We start from the raw sequence: 12144 nt of genomic DNA on the forward strand, positions 1-12144 counted from the left end.
CAGTTGTTGTTCAAACTTGCTTCTAGTATAACTACTGGTGTCCTCCAAATACAAGACATCATTTGGGATATATGAAAATGTTGTTAAAGTTTCATATTCCAAAGGTTGAATGGGTTTTATCTTCATCTTAGGTCTAGGGATATCTTCAACATTTTAAATCATAGATTATCTATCCCAAATGATAAAGTATTGAACACAATCTTACAGTTTAACCTTCACAAGATCATAAAATACCTCAAGCATCATAGAAATAGGGATTTTTGTTGTACACACTTCAAATTTTCTTCAAATAAATTCAATTTTCTCATATATTCACCCTAGGTTTCTCCTTAACACTTCACACAATCAAATGGTACATACAAATCCAATTTAGATCCGTAAATCCTTTCAAATTGATTTCTACATTAATTACACAAGTACACAGACACCAAAAAGTTATTTATGTTTACCAGAGAACTTATTTTCTTCATGCACTTACATATGAACTCCAAATATCATGCACACTTAACCATAGGTTTCTTTCATTAGTTTATACCACCTATTAACTACATAACTCCCAATGTGGTCTCTAAGGGTTTCAACAATATTCTGATGCTAAATCCCTTATAATAATTAACAAAATGAATTGCTCAAATAGACAAGGGTTGATTAGAAAAATAATTGACTTCATCTTGTTTTTAGGTGTTTCGCTTAGCTGATTTTGTACCACAACACATGAACTTGTTGGATCCTTAGCTCTAACAAATGATCCATCAAGGTTTCCTACATGCTCTTTTACATTATCTCTCTAACTCTTGTTGTTATTGTCATTTATTATGACATTGTTCACATTATTTCTAAAGTTTGGGTTCCTCATGTTGTTTGGCATTCTCATTTTTCTCATCCTACAAAATCTTGTTGTGTGACCAAAGTTGTTACAAATCTAACAAGCTATCACATTGTTTCCATATCTATGACCTAACTGATTAATCTATAATCTACAATCTCTAGCAATATGTCCAAAGTTTTTACACTTAGAACACATGATATTATTTTTTTAAATTCCTCTAATAGGTCTATTATCTGTAGGGTAAGTACCTCTAAATATTCTACTATTATCATCATTAAATCTAAGTTTCTTACATTCAATGGTTTTATGACCATGACCATGACAACTATAAAATAAGTGCTAAGTGTTCCATTTATTCTCATAAGAGATGGATTCATTTTAAATCACTACTCATGAAACATGGGTCAATGAGTTTGAGTCAAAAATCACACTGTTAAGTCCTGATAGCAATATCACAGTTTGACTTCTTGTGGAAATCATCTCCTACTTATCAACTATAACAATAACTAGAAACAGATTTAAAATGCTTACCTATATAGTCCTTCTTCACATGACCAAATTTATTGCATGCACAATTTCTTCCTCTAAATTGGCTCCTTACTTCTTTAGGTGATTTAGCATTCAGGTTGCTTAGGTACATTTTCAGATTGTCTTGTCTCAATCTTGTTCAAATATTATTCTTTCTCAAGTTGTTGGATCAAAATATTTCATTCCTTTGTCACCTCATGTTTCTTAGATGATTCTCCTTCAAATTATCCAAAACCAGTCTTATCATAAGAGGGTCTTTGCATATAGATCTGCTCATCAAGTTTTTCACTAGTAGACTATGACTTTTCAAGATGTTGCTTAGACTATGTTAGCAGGGATAACTTTAAGGAACCCCCCCCCCCCCCCCCCCCCCTCCCAAAATTTATAAATTTGTGGCAAATCACATGTCATTTGGGTGAAAAAAAAAATTAATAGTGTTGGCGAATTATGTGTCAATCGATGGATATTTGGTGGAAAAAATTTTAATAGTTTAGACAATTTTTATAAAATAATGGCAATTAAAATTTTTGTTTTTAATAAAATTATTAATATTGATGGTGAATTATGTTTTGAAATATGGATATTGGTTGGCGAATATTTTAATAACTGATACCTTTTTTATAAAAAAATGGCAAAATTATTTTCCAAATAATTGAATTAATTTATTTGTTATGGTGAATGGTTTTCAGAAAGTTATAGTTGGTATGGCTATTTTCAAAAGATGGGAAATAAGTAGCCTAACCTAACATACCAACTTACATAAATTATTGGCAAGTGGCAAGTGATGGTTTAAAGATGTGGTTGTTTGACCATACATTATGGAAACATAATATTTGCCACTACCACTGTAATTATGTTAAATGTATTATTTGAGAACTCATACCATATGATGATCCAAGATCAATGGCTGAGGTTTAATTTTGGCCAACATTTCTTAAAGGAAGAAGAATTGTCGAGGTAGTCACCGAAATGTTGACATGTATCAAAATAAGTTGTTTGCGGAGTACAGTGTACCTGGAAAGAATTAAATGTCATGTCAGTGATAGCGACATTCTCTCACTAGTACGCTACCACTAACCACACACCACTTCCCAAATTGTACAGCCGATTTCTGACAATTTTTTATCGATAGTTACCAATACCATTGTAGTTTAGTTTATCTATAACTATATATAATAAGCCAAAAGATATCTTATTATTATTACCAATACAAAATGAACAAAGCTCGAATGATTGAAATGATAAACATTAATTACATGTAGATTAAAGACAAAAATTTTAAATTTTAAATGAATAAAGCTCGGGCTATTTAAATGATAAACATTAATTACATATAGATTATTAATTACATGATTCAGACTACCGTCCAATGATAATATATCAACGTTTGAAGGTTTATTTCAGGACCAAACATCTGGAATGAAGCCTCCACCTTGTTCAAGTGTCCGGAATGGTGACACGTTTTTGTCCAACGTGTATCACTTAAGTTGCAGGAGATAGTATATTGATGTCTTGTCACTATTAATTACAATTTACAATTGGCCTTTTCCATCGGCTAAGCGGCTTCGCACGCATTATAGGACATGCCACAATCCACTAGCAATAGTATTGTTAGTCTTAATTACAATTGGCCTTTTCCATCGGTTAAGCGGCTTCACATGCATTACAGGACAATGGACGGTGTTAGTGTTTAATTAAAATTGGCCTTTTCAGCACGTACTTGCAATTATGTTCAAGATTTGAGAATATTTGCTAATTTAATGTAATTGAATTGGCATTCGGACGTGCAAATATTTAAGAAATATTTCTCAATGGCTAAGCTTATTTAGGAAAAAAAAAAAATCCTTGGCACCCTACCCACCAAGCTTATTTATAGGCGATTGAGCTACTTCTTTCATCATTGCTCATCTCATTTTTGGTAGGTGATAGGTCTGGTTTGTTTGGTGTTAGTCTGTTAGAACTTAGAGTTTGAACTTTGTAGTAAAGATGGACAACCCTATTCGCCTGAGATGCACTTTGGAAGAGGAGCAGAAGGCCTTTCTAGGTCACACTCCTAAGGAAAACCTCTTGTCAATTTGCAATGAGGTTGTTCCATACTCTAGTGTGAAGTTTGTTATTGCTGCCGTCAAAACAGTTCTGGGGTGTGAGTTTTTGGAGAATGAGAATCGGTATCGTGTCAATAATGACATTACATCACAATTTCTAGCCTCCCTGCTTGACCTTGGAGAAGCAAGAGTTGAAATTGTGCTACTCCTGAGGAAGAATTTTAAAGTAGTATATTTGGGCGATGACATTGAAATTGTCGCTCATGTAGTTTTAGGAGTGGGGATCCCTTGGGCGGGTGAAGTCCACAAACTTCTGGAACCTGGCCAGAATGTGGTCCTGCAACCATTTTACTGAGCTTGACTGTTGGGCAGTTGAAGCACCATAGGAAATGCGCAAGAATTGGGTTGAATTTTCTTCAAAAATGGTTTTTCTTGGATGAAGTAGAAGATGGCAACCACTGGCTACAAGTATTTGCAACCATGGTCAATTCTAGTGGTTTCTACGATGAATAGTGCAGTAGTACTAGAGTTTAGGGTTTTCCCTTGATTTTGTAAATTTGTAAATTTCAAGAAATATCAATGAAATTTCTGAAGTTTCAGTTCCATATAAAATTGTATTTCATTGTTTTAACTTCTTATGCTTACTTATGCAACATTGCAATATTTTGCATTTTTGAATTTTCTATTGAATCGTTTATAAAAGCCTATGTGAATATAAAATATTATTTATAATGATAATCACTAATACATTTCCCCTAGATTAGTTAAAGTTGTTTATTTCAAACACTGGTTAAAAAATTTTGTTGCCTATAGTTCCTACGATAGGCACTAATAACTAATGTCCAAATAGTAAAGTTAAACTACCAAGATTAATTATGTAAATAATTGCATTTCTGCCTTCATTACAATTGTTAGGTAAAATTTTATTATTTTATGTATTTTTTTGCTTGCATAGAAGATCCATTTTCCACTTCTTTTGATTTTAAATAAAGTTTTGCCAAAAAATAATAATAATAACAACTACAAGAGCTCTGTTCGAGCACGAGTCCCTACCTATTGTGAAAAGAAAGTAGAAATATTATAGCTAAAGATAAATAATATTAGTTAGAGATATAATTTGTGAATATATAATATTAATATTTTAATACAAATTTTAGATATATATCTGTCTTATGAAATATATTTAATTTTAGCTATATAGAAAATTTAATTTAATTTTTGCTATATAGAAAATTTAATTTAATTTTTATAAATTAACAAATATATTAAATTGTAATTTTGTTTTGAGGATTTGAGGCAGACTCATTGATCCATGTTAATTATATGATTAGCACTTATATATTAAATCTTGAGATGATTAATAATATTAATATTAATTCAAAATATTAATGTATAGATAATGTCTTAAAAATCTATTAATATTAGTTTTGATTGTACTAGCTAGTTGTTTTCCCAAATATTTAGTTAAAATTAAATAGTACTATTATCTTAAATTACTCTGTATATGCAATTATGCAACTCGGTAGTCTCACGGGGCCACCACACCATTCACAAATCACCATTGTCGTTGGATGTTTATAGATCAATGATCGAAGTTGAGTTTCGAGCTGAAAGAAAAAAGAAACCCTATCATTTCAAACATGTCCCGAAATCATGACACGTGTCACTAAACTCCTTGGTCGACCAACAAATAACAATGTCATTTCAATTTGGTGATGACGTGACACTGACACTTCTGACTCGTGATGTTTTTGGGAAGCTAAAAGAGCAACTTGAGGAGAACAAAATTTTTGGTCAGAGGCAGAAAACTGCAAAGCGGATTATGGAAGAAATCAATAGCACTGCTGACAGGTATTTGGCAAGCAAGGGAATTCAGGACCGCATTGGTTCAATAATAAAGGCGACCTCTGTATTTCAGAAATGTCAAAAACTAACAGAAGCAGAAGAAGTTCTTGCTTTATTTGGGCCAAAGCTCGCCAAGATGAACAATAAAACAGCAAAATTGATATCTCTTGGTTTACCGAGTCTTGGACCTGATTTCTCAACAACAATTTTCATTGGAAGAGAAGTTTACAAACAAAAGTTGGAGGACCAAATAACCTCTGATTTAGGCAACCTTCCTCAGGATAGAACTCATGAAGGCATTACAAAGTGCATCAAAAAATTCACAAATTTGCATGCACTAGTGGAAGGAACATTGCTTGAAACTTGCTCTTCCAAGTATGGAATGCTGACGAGAATGCAGGTTATTTACCATAACATCAAAAAAATTTCCCTTCCAATCAAAGAAGAATGGAGCATACTACAAAAACTTATAGTTTGTATGTGAAAGTACTTTCAATTTCAATCATCTCTATATCTTTACTATATATGAATATCTTTCATATTATCCTACATACTACAGTCTAGACTCTAGGATTGAGTTTAAAGTAACAAGTTTGAACTTTGTTTTTTGAATAGGATCAATGTTGCAGTCTTACAGATGCTATTGCCTATGCTAAATTGCTAATTTACTAAACTGGCCTGTCAAATGCATAAATGTACAACTAAAGTTGTAGAGATGTTGTAGACTTGTAGATGTCTTACTGATTTAGATTTTGAGACTTCACATTAGGCAAATCGACCTGAAGCTGTTGTTGCTCCTTTGTTTCTATAAAAGGGAATTTAGGGTCATTGGCTTACAAGAATTGTACCATATTAGCTGAATATTGCAAATGAAAACCATTAATAATTATTAATTGTGAAATTGAATCTATGATTCTATCTAATTTTCATGTTTTCCAATTCAATGTATGTTGAATAAATGAATAAAATAGAAAACAAAATTGCATTCAAGAATTTCAAATTCAAATATGAATGGTCATTGATGACATGATATAAACTACACTCTACAGTAATAATACTCTTTGTTCTCAAATTTTAATGATGAAACATAATACATTCTAATTTCTTTCTTTTCTAAAATGAACATTGAATGATAAGATATCATATAGAAGTTAATAAGTTCAAAAAATACCTATTGGTTGCCACTGCTAATTTAGCAAAAATTTCCTAAATTTTCTAATTCATCTCTATGTCATCATCATCATCCAATTCTGGTAGTCTGGTTGCTTCATTGTTCTCTTCATTTTTGTTTGTGTCTTCTTCAACTTCAAGTTCACTCTGACCTCCACTTCTATGACTCCCGATCCCATGGCCAGTTCCACTGCCAACTATACTTGTCCCACTTGGAGTCATTGTAGGAGATTAGTTAATGGTGTTGCCCACCCCTCTTCTTTTGCATCTTTTCTTCCAGATTTCCATTGCTTTTTGATAAGGAAAAGTATTGACATCATACCTAGATGTGTATACCCTCAAGCATGATTCCAAATTCTTGTCTAGTTTGTTTCTTAGCTTTGATTTTAGGAAGCCCAAAGCACTGAAAACTCTCTCATCCTCCACTAAACCCAATATCATGGTTTGACATAGATTAGCAAGCTTGAAGTACTCTGAAATTTCTTCACGCAACAATGTGTTATGTTTTAGTTCTGTCCAAAGCTTTGTTGCCAAGCCCTCTTCATGTGGGTTACGCATTAATTGATATTGATGCTTCATGGTCCTTGCAAAGGTGCTTGATTGCTATCTAAGAAGGCCCTCATCTAATATTTTGTTGATAGTCACTCCATTGAATTCTATAGATTTTCAAAATTCCTTTATCAAAATCAACAACCTTTTATGATAATCTTCCTTATTAATGAAGGACCAATATTGAGGAAACACAATTGCCATGGCCTCAAGCAGTTGATCATATGGGAATCATGATATTATTTCAGAGGAAACTCTATAGGCTATGTCCCTTGTAGTAGATGATATAGACTTGATGATCTTGGTAAACTCTTCCCTTGTAACTCTTGTAGCTTGCTTCTTTGGGGCACTGTAGTACATTAGTATCTGAAATCCCCTTACACAAACACATAAATCTCCATTTTCAACGATCTTTAAATAATTATTAGGATCGTCCAAATCGGTTAGTTTCTGACAGTGATTAAATCTATCATCGGATAAATTTAGGTCAGTACGATAGAGACTATCGAGGGCTCAGCATGACATTTTACACAACAAAGCATATTCTGCAATATACATGGCTCTTTGCTGGGCTTTTTTCTTAATTAACCTCATTTCTTCTAGCATGGAAAGAAGAGATGCCAAAGTCAAAAGTGTCTCTATATTTCTTAACCTCTGAAGCAGGTCGCCACATCTCTGATTTTTTGCATTGTCTCGATTTTCGTACATCAGTCCAATCAAAGATTGATATTCAAAAAATACTCGATGCGTTGGTCCATCCAAAGAGATCTATCTAGTATCAACATCTTATAGAAGCTTGTTTCCATCGGTAATTCCATCAACAAAGTGCTATAATTCCCTAAAATGCTTGGAACTTCGACAAAAATATGCATACAACTCTCTTACTAAATTTTCAACCTTGTTTACTGAAGGAAACTTCTTCACAACTCTAAAAGCAAGATTCATCCTATGGGCCATACAGTGAATGCCAACAACATATGGTGAACAAGAAGCTTGCATCTTTGTGCAAAGACCATTCCTTTGACCTTGCATTACTAAAGCTCCATCCGCTCCAACACAGACCAACTTCTTCGCTATTATCAATTCATCCATAGCTCCATATTCAATTAAATTGCTCTTTACTAACTCAAATAAAGTTTATGTTGTCGCATTGTCTCTCAATTTAGCAATAGATAGTAAATGTGGTTAGCGGACATTATTATGCACAGTATAAACATGCACACATACCCACGATGTATTATCTATTGTCGTAACTTCGTCTAAGGACAATGCAATAAAGGTTGACTCTTTTATTTTTCTTTGTACATCCTCTATTTCAACCTGCGCAATACAACTTGCCCATTCCCATCCACTATTTATCGACCAATGACTAATAGGATAGTTAGGAACTTTCAGAAAGTGTAAAAAACCACTCATTTCTGGATAGATCTCATTGGACGCCCTCTGCTCAAAATATAGAAAACATTACTTAATTGAACAACTTTTCCACGTTCTTCTACTTCACTTGCTTTTGCAAAAATAGCATTAATAGAACCTTGAACTTCACCAGGCTTCGTCTAAAAATTTTGAAACATATAATATTCTTCAGCATTCCTTTTATGTTGACATTGCTCCTTTGTTTTATATCTTACCACTTTTATTTCCTTACAATCTATAGTTGAGGTTTCATAAATCTTACCAACATGTTTCTCTATGGTGTCTAGTTTAAGTTGCAACCGCTTTTCCTTTTTATAACTACAAATTGTACATCTGCATTCTACTGGTGGCTCACCTACAATTGGATTGTCCACGGGCTCAATGAATGGATACTTTGTTGTCCAATCAAATTTAAATCTCCTAGCCATCTCCCATTGATGATCAGTTTTTTCTTTCGATTTTCCTCTCCCTTTAGTGTTACTATTAATTGCTCCATCCTAGTACTAGTTATTTACTGGATATTCTTCTTCAAGGTCATCTTCATTAGAGATATCAGGTTCTGCAACTCTGTCACTAGATTTATTAGGCTCCCCAATTTGTTGAATGGACTCCTATGTAGGTTGAGATTGTACAGGCTCCTCTGATGATGTACCTTCCTTACTTTGACCAACACTGTTGCGTCTACCCCCGCCAAAGTATGAAGATATATTTTTTCATTTCGTTGGCCTCTCTTGGACATCTCCACCTTCATTAGTCGTACGCCTCTTCCTATTTAAATTTGACTATGACATCTCCATCAAATTAAGTCTGCAATAAAATACTATGGACTCGTAGTCGTAGTCATTCCGGTTCTCTACTGATCGCAATACTATGAAGAAGGCTCCTTTCGACATGTTTCAATAATGAAACTCATATATCTTCAATAGACAACTACAAATAAACCGTTTTCATTTTGGCGAATGGGTTGACCGTTACATATGATAAGAACTAATATTTAGCGAACCCTACGTAATTTCAAGTAATCGAGTGGGTGAATAGGGCGAGAATTTGGGACCCCATTGTGTGTGATGCATGGTGAATTAGGTCCTAGGACAAATAAAAATTTCACACAGGAAAATGGGAATTTGGCGAATGATGATCATCGAAAGAGACACTCAATTAATTTTGTGGTGAATAAGAGTAAACATTAAAGAGAAATATGGGCGAAGAACCCGACTACCAAACTGAAATTACGTAATAATAGTGGCGAACGTTCCGACCACTATATGAGTATTTTATAAAATTTGGGGGAATCGGTCAACTAGTATATGATGTTTTTTTTTGCCAATTTCTATAGCTTGATTGGGACATATTCGCCAATTGGCGAATAATCGCCACTAAAAAAATCCCTGTATGTTAGCTGTCATTTCACAATTGCATTATATTTCTCAAGTTCTACATATTGCAACTTCGATGATTCAAGTTCATATGTCATCTTTGCAAGTTTTGATTCAAAATCTACATTCTCTGATCTCATAGTTGATTCAATTTCCTTGTCATCATCCTTTAGGCTTAACTTTAGATTTGTAATCTTTAGCTCATGCTTCAGGATCTCATTCTCCTTCTTAAGCCATGAAAATTATTGCAATCTTTGGTCTAATCTTTGGATTCTTTCTTCGATCTGATATATCCTATCTTGACCTTTAGCTTCTCAATGTAATCCTTAACATCGTCATACTTGTCTTTTAAGGTATCTCTTTCTTTTGTAAGTACATCAAATTGTTCGAGACCTTTTTTGAAGTTCTTCTATAACTGATCCATATCCATAAAGATCTTACTAAAGATGTTAATCCTCGTCTAAGTAATTGTGCTCTGATACAAATTGTTAGAAATAGGAAATACTAAGAGGGGGGTGAAACATAATTTTACAAACTTTTTCTCAATTGTGGATATCATTAACAATATTAGAACTTGCATAAATGAATAAAATAATTAAGCTGAACAATAAACACAACTATAAAATAATGCAACACATAACACCATATTTTGTTAACTAGGGAAACCCTAGCCAAGGGAAAGTCCTAGTGTGGATGGTACCCACAATATGATCCACTAATCAAAAGTATCTTATGAAAGATATTGACCCTTTAGGAGTTTATTACATCTATATAGTGTCTTGATCCTTGTTAGAGACTAGGCTTTGTTAGAAGCCTCAATCCTATTAGGAGTTGTTATTACAATTATGGAATGTATGCAAGTTGAGCCCACTACCCAAACATTCAATTTACAATGATATACAAATTACAAAATAGTAGATACAAAAACCTCATTATAATTGTTGATATATTCAATATCTAATATGACCTTTGTAGCTTGTTGTATCATTTTTTCATACTCTTCCTTTTACTGCTTTACCATCAAAGTTCATATTACAAAATATTTGCATACTTATCATAATGAAAACTACACAACTTCACATTACAACATCTTTTCTTTATATCGAAATGTATGTCTAGTCAAACTTCTTTCCTTTACATGTTTTCCAATATGTAAAACTATACCTTGCCCACCTAGGGTTAACATCTAGGATGTCATTCCTAATTAGTCAAGTAATTATTTTGATAAACAAAATAGTTCCTTAACATAAAATATTTGTTTCCTTAGATATGTCATATTCACTCGGCTCATTACTACGACTAGAAAAACTACAATAAATTTGACTATATTGTTCATACTACCTTGTGCTCCTACCAATAGTATTGTCTTAGTCTATACTTTTGTGAGCTACGCCAGGAAAAACTCTAACTGTATTGCCAAATAAACTTTGTGATACTTAGACAATTTTCTAAGTCTAACAACCAAAAATGTATCTTTATGCTTTTCTCACTTCATATGACTTATATGTTTTCATAAATGACAACCTCATACTACCTAACCTAGCCAAATTGCCAACAATAGTAGTTTTTTTTGAGTGCTCACCAAAAAATTTAATCTTTGGAATGGTTATTTCATGTCAAAGGTCTCGTACTTCTTTTTTCTTTGGTTTTTATTCTAAAAAAAAATTATGTTGAAGGACCATTGCCTAGTCAGTGTCCTTATTTATTTAGCAAGTTGAAGGTGTATTTTCATTTCTCTAAATTAATCAAAGTGATTTCTAACTTCAAAATCACCAATCTAAAAGAAATATTTGTGAGAAAGATGATGTGTCACAAGCATTCATTTTTTTCATTTCTCATTGAAAATATTCAATATGGTGTGTCAATCATGAGTTGGTGAATCAAAGCATAGAAATCGGTGCCAACATAAAGTTTTGAGAAGGTTGGAAGACAAAAGAAACTTGATTTAAGTAATTAAACAAAAAATGTGATCGTGATGTTACAAAACACACTACGGAGGGCTAAAAAGTCTTAAATGAAAATGTTTCGCTTTTAAGATGGTACAACTGGGTATGGTACTTTTTAATGTTGTTGTTTTTTATGATGTAGTAGTTCTTTTTTAATGCTCACCAAGATTTTTTAATCTTTGGAATGGTTATTTCATGTTAAAGATCTTGTACTTCTTTTTTCTTTGGTTGCTAATCTAAGTTGTTTTATGTTGAAGAACCATTGCTCTGTCAATGTCCTTATTTATTAAGCAAGTTGAAGGTGTATTTTCATTTCTCCAAAATTATCAATGTGATTTCTAACTTCAAAATCCCCGATCTAGAAGAAATGTTTGTGAGAGAGATGATGTGCCACAAGCATTCCTTTTCTTCATTTCTCATTGAAAAGATTTGATATGAGG

This window comes from Cupressus sempervirens, chromosome 11 (genome assembly GCF_028749045.1).
Source record: "Cupressus sempervirens isolate cs-2001-9-10 chromosome 11, ASM2874904v1, whole genome shotgun sequence".
Taxonomy (NCBI): Eukaryota; Viridiplantae; Streptophyta; class Pinopsida; order Cupressales; family Cupressaceae; genus Cupressus; species Cupressus sempervirens.